A 12,652-nucleotide genomic window follows, 5' to 3' on the forward strand; every position below is an offset into this window, starting at 1 on the left:
CACAGTGCATCACTTTATACTTCTCTGCATTGAACCTCATCTATTTCCTGTCTGCCCCCTCCGCCAACTTGTCCATGTTGTTTTGTTTTGGAATTCCGCACTGTCCTGCTCACGGCTTATAATTTTTCCAAGTTTCGTTCAGGTGGAAACTTTAAAATTTATCCTGTATACCAAGATCTAGACTGTTCAAATAAATATCAGGAGAAGCAAGACCTCTGTGAGCGCAATTAGAGATGGCAGGTGGGCAGCAGACACAAAGAGGCCAGTCAGAGTTGCCAAAGGCCGAGAATAGTGAGTGTTGCTTAGGGAGGATGCCACAGGATGGAGGAACACTACCAATGCTGGAACCACCAGGCAAATCGCAGCACCCAGAAATATTGGGTGGACCTGTCTGCAGGGAGGCACCTTTCACTTCAATAAATGTGCTGAAAGTAATCTTTTATGCTGCTTTTAGGATCACTTGATCACTTTGTCATTCTGATATCCTGCACTGTTCTTGCTGCAGATGAGCTGCAGACCTTTCTCTTTACAAAACAAAATGGCAGGGCCTTGGGGGGGTGCGAAATGCTGGCTAATCTGTAATGCCATAGTTTTAATTGGCTTCCTGCCACTGCTGGGCAGGGTGTCATCTGGGTGTGCAGCATGCCCCTTGACAAAGAACCTAGAGATAGGAAAACATCAGGGTGCTAGCCCAACTCAATTTTCTCCAAGAGTCTCCTGCACACTCAAATGGTGAGGAAGATAATAATGCAGAGGTCATCATTTATAACTTTCAAAGATGCTCATTAATAATCTCATGTTTCTTGTTTTGAGCCGTTTGGTAGTGCAAATGTGTAGAAATCTTTGATTCCATATGTTGCACGATAGTGCACAGTATACAGCACCATATGATGTTACAGAGAGAGTTACACCCAGATTGCTTCCTCCCACATTGAAGCATAAATGAAGAAAAATAGGAGCAATACAGTGCCATTTAAGTTTCTTGGTGTTTCCTTAATAGTCATTTTAGGTGAAGAAATGAAACAATAGAATGAGTAACTTTAATGACTCAGCTTATTTTGTGCTTTATCTTGTGACTGTTGATGAGATATGTCTAGATGTTGAACATTTATGTGTGCTTTTTTAATTGTTCATTAAGGTTACAAGACAGTCTCGAATGTATTAATCAGGACACTACTACATCAAAACCTTACCCAGATCAAAATATTTTGATGAACAGCCTTATAGGTAAGTTCCACTAAGACTTGGTTTTGAAGTACTTGAATTTTCACACTTCAGATTGACTCTCCCTCAAAGGAAAATGTCTTGTAGACAAGACAGAAATAATTTGCTTTATTTCAGGACTTAAACTAGGCAGTTAGCAGCCAACAAGACCATACAACACTGGACTTGATATCCGAAACTGTAGGTTGTTTGACACATTGGATTTACACAGGCCAACATACAATGTGTTGGCAGGTGTCACATATCTGAGAAAATTTTGAAGCTGAATTATTCGACGGTGCCTTTTACTTTGGTATATTTGCAAGGGCACTGTTTCCATCATCATTTTCAGACTAACTGTCAGCCCTTCCATCTGACGGAACAACTATTTAGTGGGTTATCTGTGATCACTTTTTAGATTCTGTTCACTAATCCACTCCTTGAAAGTTCCCAATAACTGTTGAACCTTGAAACTTTTCTATTGTTAAATTGCTGGTAATTATTACAGTCTGCTGAGAGTGTCGCAGTTTTGAGGTCATTTGATCTAAAATGACACTCCTTGTAATGGTATGGATCCAGTTCAGCCTGATACCTGAACCAGGTCTTTAGTGTACCAAGGGAGTGATGATTGGCTGGTCAATCTGACTTGTTGATAGAATTTTGTGAAGTGGGCCTGTCACTGATGATTACAGTTCTTCCCACTCAGATAAGCAGTGTCCTGTTGATAGGGATCTTGCTGCTTCTCTTGGAATGTAGTCCTAGCTTACCTGTACTTTATTCTGGTTAACTTCACAGCTTTAGCTGGTTAAATCTTAAAGCATCTTAACCTTAGCTGGTTAAATCTCAACATACAGACAAGATGAATTGAATGACATATTTTTGTGCTAGGAATTTCTGTGATTCTGTGTAAAGCATCTGGTCACCTAAATTTTATCCTTCAAATTTAAAAGAGCCAATTTTTTTCTATCAGGGTCGTGGTTACTGTGGTGGATAAATTATATTCTCTGGTTGTTTGTATGTCACTCTGAGCCTACACTTGGTGCATGGGTGTCAACAGCCTAAGGCTGAATGTCTCTTTGATCAATCTTTTCCATGTTAAAATGGCACCAGTGATCCCCAAAATAAGTAGGGAAGTAAGCTGTCAAGACAAGGTAGAGAGTGTGCAGAGGGATATAGAGAGCTTAAGAGAGTGGCCGAAAAGTTAACAGGTTGAGAATAATATGGGAAAATGTGAACTTGTCCACTTTTGACACGAAGAACATGAAATCAGTGCACTATTTAAATGGTGAGCGATTGTATAACTCTGGCACAGAGAGACCTGGTGTCCTGGTATGTGAGTCACATGTTAGAAGATGCAAAAAGTGATTAAGATGGCAAATGGAATGTCAGCACAAGCAGAATGGAATATACAAGTCAAGAAATTCTACTACAGTTATACAGGATGCTGGTGAGACCGTGTCTCTGGTACTGTGTACAGTTTTAGTCTCCTTATTTGAAAATGGCAAACAATTATGTTGGAAGCAGCTCAGAAGATTCTTTTAATGCATTCCAAGGATGAGCTAATTATTTTCTGAATAAAGATTGAACAGCTTGGGACTATACCCAGTGAAGTTTAGAAGAATAAAAGACAATCTTAATGGAAAATACAAGATCCTGAGAGCACTTGACAAGATGGATCCCAGAAGGATGTTTCCTTTGTGGGGAGACTGGAACTAAAATAAGAAGTCTCCCTTTTTAAGATCAAATTATTTTCCAAAGGGTCATTTAGTCTGTACAGTTCTGTTCCCCAGAAAGGACTGGAGACTAGGTCATTGCATTTATTCAAGGCAGGTTTAAATAGATGTTTATTAGACAAGGGAGTTCAAGGTATTGGGACAGCAGACAGAAACGGGGGAGTTAAGACCATAATTAGATCAGCCATGATCTTTCTTAATCTTGGATGGCTTGCCTTGCTTCTCTAAGTCTTATGTTGCCGTGGCTACAGTTAAGAACCATTTTTGCGTGTAAGGTTGAAAACATGAACTTATGTCAGTGATGATGTGTAATGATATGCATTGGTTCTGTAGGGTTTTATGGCACAACTTTTAAATTCAATATGAAGTGAAAATTAGTACTATTTTAATCGGACGTTTAAAGAAGCAGACAGACACGATTCGATAAATACAATCAGTAGTGCACGTCCTCATGCATTCTATTTATGAGGTGGCGGAGGGATGAAAAAGTAAAAGCACAATATCCACAGGCATACAATGATGCACATAGCCGTAATTTAAATATTGTTTTGGCCTGTTGTCCTGTTTCTATCTTTTCCCTCCAAATTTTGTTACTGTTTATTTACTGGGAGAGTATAAATACTATGAAAGGATTGAATATTTTAAGCTGTGAATAATACAGAATATTGAGAGAAACATCGTTGGTTTTATGCACAACATTTAATTAACTGCACAGATTTCTGGTTTAATCCACCTGATCTTTTATGGTTGTGTTTTAATCCCAAGCAGATGGGGAGGAGGAAGGAGAATATGGTTTCCAGTTAAACCTGACAACTTAAATTGAAACTACTAGGGCAGATAGGCAGGAGGGATTTTTGTTTTAAACTTTGTTCAATGAATACAATCCCCAAAATCCACAAGTCAGACTTTCCTTGAATCCTTTGCTTCAGATTTCATCATGAAATATTTGCATTTTTCTCTTTATTTGCTTTTAGTCAGTGTATTTAAGAGAGCCTTCAAAAGAGATTTGTTTTTATTTGAACTGTAAGTTTATATCTTGTCTTTTTCTCTGTTACAAATGTAAAAGTAATTTTCATTTGTTTTAGCCTTTTGTTTTGTCTCCAAACCAGCACTTAAAGGGAGGGGCAAGTGTATGTATAAAAGTAAATTTTGTCCGAAAGATTATGCTATTCTGATGTATTTTTTAACTCTGTTTTTGTTTTTAGTCTGAAATGGCAGTCCATGTGGTATTCTAACTTCTTGCTTTGATGGCTTTACTAATCCCATTTTTCTGTTTTTGTTTTCTATTTTTGTTACAATTTTGCTCTGTAGGTTTTTCGCAGCTTTGCAGCCCTAGGCGGGCACCAGGTGTTTCTGAGCCAGCACCGCTCCGCCTAATCCGGAGCGCTTCTTTCTTTGCAGGTTTGCATAGTGCCTCTGGGTTCTGGACAGTGTGTCGGTCTGCATTAGCTGGGCATGCATTCTATTTACAGCTGTGGAAATGAGATTCTTACTGAAAATCTAAACACTTAAAACAAAAGGCAATTGATCCGTTGTCCCTAAAAGGTGATTTTAGTAAGTCGTATTAATCACCTTTTAGATACCATGGTGCTACGTTCATTACACACTCAAGAAAAGTAGTTTAGTTTTGTGTGTGTGTGTGTGTTTGTCTGTCTGTCTGTCTGTCTCGTTCCCTCTTTCTACATCTCTGAGCCTCCTCTGTCTCCCCTTCTCACTTTGTCTTGCATTCCCTTCACATACATACAAGAGTAGATCCCTTGCCCCTACAAACAAGGACCTCCACTCGATAATATGGAGGTGCCGGTGTTGGACTGGGGTGGACAAACTCGGAAGTCGCAGGTTATAGTCCACCAGGTATTTTTGAAATCTCTCAAGTTTTCAGAGCGCAGCTGCTTTGTCAGGTGCAGTGACAGAGGACAACACACAGACACAGAGTTTATAGCAGAGAAATCAAAAGATCATACAACTGGTGTGAGTTGAGTGTCAGATAATAGGTTTCTGCAGGTGACCAAGAGTGTTAGATGGTGAGTAAAGTGTTTATAAAGTCAATGTCCGTGCTGTGCTATCATGACAATCAGGCAGAGCGATAGGAATATACAGAAAGTGACATCTCTGGTCAGCCACTGAACTATAGGTGTGAGGCCTTGTTCAGAATCTGGCTCAGAGTTTTAATCTGGAATCGGGCTGGTTTTATTCCAAAAGCAGGAATTTATAAGATGCCACACTGACTGTGATTACAAATTGTGTATTTTTTTTGAACAAAATAGAATGTATCTACAAATAAACAAACATCTTGGATGAAATGATTTACCCCATAGATTTATATGTGTGTTTGAGAGCGAGAATGAGAGAGAGTGTGCGCGTGCACAGACATCTCAGTACCTCGCTCTACCACGAACCCACGGATAATCTCGTGATGCTGCATTTCTCTAGCTTCCACCCGAAACATATTACAACAGCCATCCCCTACAGACAAGCCCTAAGCATACACAGGATTTGCTCAGATGAGGAGGAACGTGATGGACACCTGAAGGTTTTGAAAGACTCCCTTATAAGAACAGGATATGATGCTCAACTCATCGATTGCTAGTTCCAACGTGCCACAGTGAAAAACCACAACAAACTCCTCAGAAGACAGACATGGGATATGACCGATGGAGTACCCTTCATCATCCATTACTTCCCCAGAGCAGAGAAACTACGCCATGTTCTTCACAGCTTTCAATGTGTCTCGCCAAGATCTTCCCCATGCCTCTACTTCTCACCTTCAAACAACTGCCAACCTTAGACAAACCATTGTTCATAGCAAACTACCCAGCCTTCAGGACAGCATCGACCACAACACTGTACAACCTGTGATTGGCAACCTGTGCAAGACATGTCAGATCATCAACATGGACACTACTATCACACATGGGAACACCACCCACCATGTATGCGGCAGATACTCATGTGACTCGACCAATGTTGTCTCTCTCATATGCTGCAGGCAAGGATGTCCCAAGGCATGGTACGTTGGCGAGACCATGCAGACGCTTATGGCAACAGATGAATGGACACTGCGCAGCAATCGCCAGACAGGAATGTTCCCTCCCAGTTGGGGAACACTTCAGCGGACAAGGACATTCAGCCTCCGACCTTCGGGTAAGTGTCCTCCAAGGCAGAATACGAGATACACAACAACGCAGAATCACCGAGTAGAGACTGATAGCCAAGTTCTGTACCCATGAAGATGGCCTCAACCGTGATCTTGGGTTTGTGTCACACTACAGGTGACCCCCACCACACTTGTATCTGTAAAATCTTCTGTACTTTCCTGGTTTGACAACATCAACTTCATAAATCGTTATGATCTCTCTACCTTAATTCGTTGGTACAGTTTTGAATTACTTATTACACTCTCTTGCACGCGCACACACATATAAATCTATGGGGTAAATCATTTCGTCCAAGATGCTTATTTATTTGCAGATACATTCTATTTTGTTCAAAAAAAACACATATAAATTGTAGTCACAGTCAGTCAGTGTGGCATCTTATAAATTCCTGCTTTTGGAATAAAACCAGCCTGATTCCAGGTTAAAACTCTGAGACAGATTCTGAACAAAGCCACACACCTACAATTCAGTGGCTGACCGGAGATGTCACTTTTTGTATATTCCTATAGCTCTGTCTGATTGTCATGATATCACAGCACTGACATTGACTTTATAAACACTTTACTCACTGTCTAACACTTTTGGTCATCTGCAGAGACCTGTTATCTGACACTCGACTCACATCAGTTGTATGATCTGTTGATCTCTGAGTATAAACTCAGTGTCTCTGTGCTGTCCTCTCACTGCACCCGACGAAGGGGCTGTGCTCCAAAAGCTTGTGTGATTTCAAATAAACCTGTTGGACTATAATCTGGTGTCGTGTGACTTCTGACATCCTGCACTCAATTAGCTCATGGCCAATCCAATTTTGACCTCAAATCTACATTCCTGCATTTTTGCTGGTCAATCTTTTATCCCTTTGTTAATCAAGAATCTGTCTACCTCTGCCTTAAAAATGTTCAAGGGCTCTGCATCCACCACTATGTGAGGAAGAGTGTTCCAAAGACTTCCAACCACCCTCTGACACAGGAATATTCTCCTCATCTATGCCATAAATGAGTGACCCTGTTATTTGTAACCAGTACTCCCCGCTTTAGATTCTCTCACAAGAGGAAAGCTCTTTTCCACATGTGTTCTGTCAATATCCATCATGCTTAAATCATGTTTCCTCTTATCCTTCTAAATTCCAAGCCTTTCCTTATAAGCCAACCTGCCCATTCTATATATTATCAAGTAAACCTTCTCTGAGCTGCTTCCAATGCATTTATGTCCTTCCTTAAGCAATGAGACCAATACAGTACATACTGTTGAGATATGGCCTCACCAATGTCCTGTTTAGCTGAAACATAATCTTCCCATATTTGTATCTAATTGCCCTTGCAGTAAAAGATAACATTGTATTAGCTTTCCTAATTTTTTGCTGTATGTGCACACTGACTTTTTGTGTTTCATGGTGCAGGCCACCAGATCATTCTGCATCTTAGAGCTCTGCAAATTCTTGCTAGTTAGATATGTTTTCTGTTCTTGCTGCAAAATGGGCAAATTCATATTTCCAAAATTATACTCCGTTTGTCAAATCTTTTGCCCACTCGTTTAACCTAGCTATATTTTTGATGCCTGTTTATGTCCTTTTCACCACTTAGGGAGGAAACTATCTTTGTGTCAGCAGCACAGAGTAAGAAATGTCCCCTTATCCCCCTGTTGGATTTATTAATGACTATCTTACTGCCCTTTGGAGAAGCAGAACATTTTCCCCACATCTCTGTATCTAACATGTCCATAATTATAAAAACCTCTTTCAGGTTGTCTCAAAGTACTATTTTTTCAACAAAATCTCTTCAAAATGTTCAATCTATCCCAGTAGCTAAACATGTTCTGGCGCTGTTCTTTGTTTGGAGACCAGAACTATAGCTGGCCAGTTCCTATAAAAGTTTAGTATATTTCCACTGCTTTTAAATTTCATATTCGTAAAAATAAATACCAGCTCTCTTATCATTTTAATTTTGTTAACCTACAATGCTGCTTTTAATGATTTGATCGCCTTTATTCCCTCTCTTCCTTAGTCTTTTAGCCCATTCAATTTCTTAATTTTGAAAATGTTAATAATATTTCTGCTTTTATGACCTCTCATGTATCCATGTTAAATTTTATTTGCCACTAAACTCTCCAGTCTGCAAGTTTTCCAACGTCCCGTTGTATCATACTGCATTCTTCTTCGATGTTAGTTGTACACCCAGTTGATGTCACCAAGTTGATATAACCTGAAATGTAATATGATGGGGGAGGCCTCATTACTTTTGTTGCTCCTTATCTTTCCTTTCAGTGCAATTCTATAGAGTTCTGAATCCAGTTTAACAAGAATTGTAAGACTCAGAGTCAAACTGAGTACAACATCTCTCTGCTTATCAGTGTGTTCGAATTAGAGATTAGGTTATCAGAACAAGTATGACAGAAGTGACACCGAACAAGGCAGCAGTCTCAATGAAATATCACTGCTTGGTTGGGTGAGGTGCCGTCCCTTTCAGAAGTCGTCTTCTGCCTCATTTCTGCTTTCTGCACACTGTACCACTGAATGGTGGTCCTATTAACTCTTTCCAAATCACAACCACAACCTGACCACTAGGATCCCCAAACACACTCATCGCACATTGCATGGAACATTCTGATTGGCTAGGTGAGGAATATACAGTGCATGGTCACCACCTTGATGTCCATTGTTTCAGGATAGGAGGCATGCTTGACTCATTATGTCAGATTTTACTTATTTAGTGTGAATTCCTAATTACCAGACACATCTTACTGCATCTTAAAGTGCTGCTGATTGGGATAGTTGCTTTAAAATGAGGGTTTCGAAGGTCTCGTGCTGATAGGTCTGACTGTGGCTCTTGCATTTGGAATGGCTATTTTATTCTTGAAAACAGATTTACTAAGTTATAACTAATTTTAAACAAAGCAATATCAATGTACTGGAGAAGTTACAGTGAGAAATTATCAAAAAAGTCTATACGAAGTGTGCAATGTAAGTGGAAGACAAATGAACTTGCACATGCAATTGGTACAGTCACGAGTAATGACTGAAAAGGAACTGTATAGAGTCACATAGCACAGAAACCAGGTTTCCAAAACTGATCCAGTCCCATTTGCCCGCATTCCAAAGCTAACACCCACCAACAGAAGTTAACCTGAATACAAAAGTACATTACAATGCTTTGATTCTACATTACAACCAAACTCTCTTCCTAACTCCTATAGTTGACAACTAAGTACTCGCCATTGTATAAAGCAGCTGAGAACCGATTACTAATTGACGAGTGACAGATTTCAGGTTTGTGATGTTCTGTTGTTTGGAAGTCTAATGTGGCACCATCAGAGACTATAGAAACCCTCCTTAATTGGTTTTGTGATTTGGTGGGCTTTATGTAAACCTCATTTCCACAGACCTGGAATACGTTATGTCAATAATTTTAAGGCACCAACTGAAAATCATTGCATGTACTGGTTATTCTTCCTTGTTAAAATTAAGTGTTTAAAAATGATGCAGACTTGAATATAAATATTATTCAAAAATTAAAGCATTTTGATAATCTTCAATTTACCAGATCTCCAAGCATCAAATCACTTATGAGATTTCTTTTGGTCGACTGGGGTAATTTTTGGAATATTGCGTTGTCTGGTCGTACCCAAGTGTAATGAGTTTTTTTCTTGAGGTTGGCACTTCTCTAGAGAAATGTTGAATAATGGCAGACTAGCAAGTGGAACCCTGAGTAGTAAGCCTCAACCCAAATGCATTTTGAATTCAACCTTTTTCAGGTTAAGCTGTCAAAGGAAGTGGCAGAAATTGTAATCTATTAATCAGTTCCAGACATCTGTGGGAGCTGGACTGTCGTCCAATAGAAGTAGAAATGAGCATAAGGAGCAATCATAGTGAGTGGGATTGTAGAACTTTTCTGCCTAGAAAAGAATGCTATGAAGATGAAGTATGAGTCAACAACACGAAAACTGAAGTTTGTATGAAGGAAAAAGCTCAAGATTCTATTCATTTTTCTGTATGCCTCTGAATCCTGGATAAATACGTATTTTGTTCTATAGATCTTTAGAGGGCTTTGAAATGTGGGTGCTATGACGTATGTTAAAAATTCTTCTACAGTCCATAAGGCAAATGAAGAGACACCTGAAATTGTAAGAGCAAAAAGAACATTTTAAAATGAAAATGTCGGCATTCGGGCTGTTTGGTCAATGTTGAAATATCACCGAGATCCCTTCTCAAAGGCAGCAGAAAGAAGGGTATAGGTATAGTTGGATTTCAGATATTGTAGATGAGCGATGGAGAATCTCGGGATTGTACAAAACCGACAAGTGTGCTTACCATGACAGCAGATCTCCTGATAGGAGTCACTATGAACAGCAGTAGATAACTGAAGAATTTTGTTCTTCATGATGGGATAATCTGCTAACGTAAACTGTTTTATGAAGAGTGAAGAAGCTTCCCATGGAGCCATACACTGTTGGGAATGCAAGAGAAGAAAGTAGGATAACAAATGACAGCAATAGAAAAGATATTGGACAGAAGATTGTGCACTTACATACAACTGCATCATTCTCTACAGCTGTAGAAAAAGAAAACACTTACTTCATGGACAGGCTGCTTTTGTTGCTGCTATTGAGTGCATTTGATAAGATTTGCAGCTCTGTTTTTAATGCTGAAGAGAATCTTTTACTTCACTACCATGGATATTAGTGCTGCAGTGCGCAGTGCTGTCTCCAGCCATAGAACTACTTTTGATGTCCAGAATGATAAGTTGTGCCATTTAGGCTAGAATCTTCAGGATAATTAGCAAGTATTAAGGATGTTCTTTCTGTGGCTGGTTTCAAGCAGTGTAGTAAGAAATCTTAGGCACTTTGCTCTGTTGGAATAATAAGAGGCAAATAAAAGAAAGAAATGCCTTCGATGTAAGATTTTGAAACCTGATTAACCAGGGTTCAACTTCAAATTGATATGTAGTCTACCTATTTAAAAATACCATTATAAAATATAACCAGAATGAAACGTTCTTTCTAAAGCTATTCAATTTGTTCTTTATCTTCTCCTTTTGGATGGCATTCTGTGATCTGTTGCTGATGCCATACAAGCAATGTGTTCACGTGATTTACCCATGCCTTTTGGAATTCCTTTGAGGATATTCAGGGTAACTCACTCTTGGGAATTTCTCTCCCTTCCCAGCCCCAGTTGCAAGTATTTCATCTCCAGTCAATACATTCCTTTGGTGACATGTCCAAAGTCTGATATAAACCATGTTTCTATCTACACTAGAAGCACAGATTTATTTGATGTCACAATGCTTGCTGTACTGTTCTATGTTCTATGAAAGAAAACTTTTTTTTTGTGCACATGCGAGCATCAATTTGGATGCTAAAAGCATACTTGAAGGACTTTACATCACTCTGTGTGTCTGGTGGCTCTTTCAAACATAAAATTAACTTACTGGATGTACATATATCACAGATTGTCTTGAATGAATATTTCCCAAGAGCTTGCCACCAATAGCTGTTCAGTGTGTTGTGTGGCTGTAGGTCAATGGCATTTTTTCATTTGCACAAGATGATGGATTTGCAGCAAATCAATTTGTTTGGAGTTGGGGATAGCTTCGTACCACATTCTTTTGCTGATGTGTACGATGCAGATTATTCAAGTGCTGTACGTGAAATTATATTCATGTTGTTTTCTGTGATGGTGTCTGAGGCACACATTAGTTTGCCTGTTGTGGGGTAACGGAAGGACAGTGTAGATGTCTTTTTTAGCTTCAACGAATAAGTAGAAAATGCAAGTTAATTTTTGTTTCAATTATTTGTCAGGAGATTAATCATTCAGAACTCTCTTCTGCAATGGGAGCCTTAATTTGCTAATTAAAATAGGGCATCTAGCTGAGGAGGAGGCTTGGAGTTAGCACAATGTCACTACTGAATAATCTTTTATAGTAAAACTTTTACAAAATGCTTGTAACCTAAAGCAAAATTAGTTTCATAATTTGCCAAATCACATTGGAGTCCAGTTTAAATCATGAACTCTGTCATCTCAAATCAACAGTGTAATTGGTCTTGATTTAGTTCAATGTGATTGTGGTGGTGTTTCACAATTTTGGAGGTTCTGTTGTTTTGTTGGCTGATTAAATTGCATGCTCGCACACATGATTCATTGTAGTGATTCTTGCATGTATGCTGCTCTGCACCGTATGATATCGTTAATGGTTTGTCCTTTTACGAAAATTGGTAAACACATCATGATATTAAAATGTTAAGGAAGTAAATTCTTACTCTGTTTTCATGTTTATAGTTCACAGCACCCCAATGGACATGCCCAGTAGAGGGATCAATGAAGACAGAGATAGTGGAATAACACGATCTGGTGAGAATTCAAAGTATTTCTATTACTGCAGTCACATTTGGTGTTGAGTCCTTATGGTTGTCACTTAAATATATTCTACAATTGCATTTATATTGCTCCTTGCTGCATTGAAATGTCCTAACACACTTGGAACAATTAAGTTTCATAATTGTCATATCGGAATAATGAATTTCTAACAAATGCTCTTTTGAACAACCTGATGTTGGTTGTGGAAA

The 12,652-nt window shown here is 39.0% G+C and overlaps 1 long non-coding RNA gene across 1 annotated transcript; it reads left to right on the plus strand.

The window, feature by feature from the left end:
* Nucleotides 1-1,138: 1,138 nt before the first annotated feature.
* LOC125484584 lies at nt 1,139-12,436 on the plus strand. The gene is made up of 3 exons (XR_007263411.1): nt 1,139-1,227; nt 4,248-4,337; nt 12,366-12,436. It is a non-coding gene; the product is annotated as an uncharacterized LOC125484584 (long non-coding RNA).
* Nucleotides 12,437-12,652: the final 216 nt, after the last annotated feature.

This window comes from Rhincodon typus, chromosome 12 (assembly GCF_021869965.1).
Source record: "Rhincodon typus isolate 14 chromosome 12, sRhiTyp1.1, whole genome shotgun sequence".
Classification (NCBI taxonomy): domain Eukaryota; kingdom Metazoa; phylum Chordata; class Chondrichthyes; order Orectolobiformes; family Rhincodontidae; genus Rhincodon; species Rhincodon typus.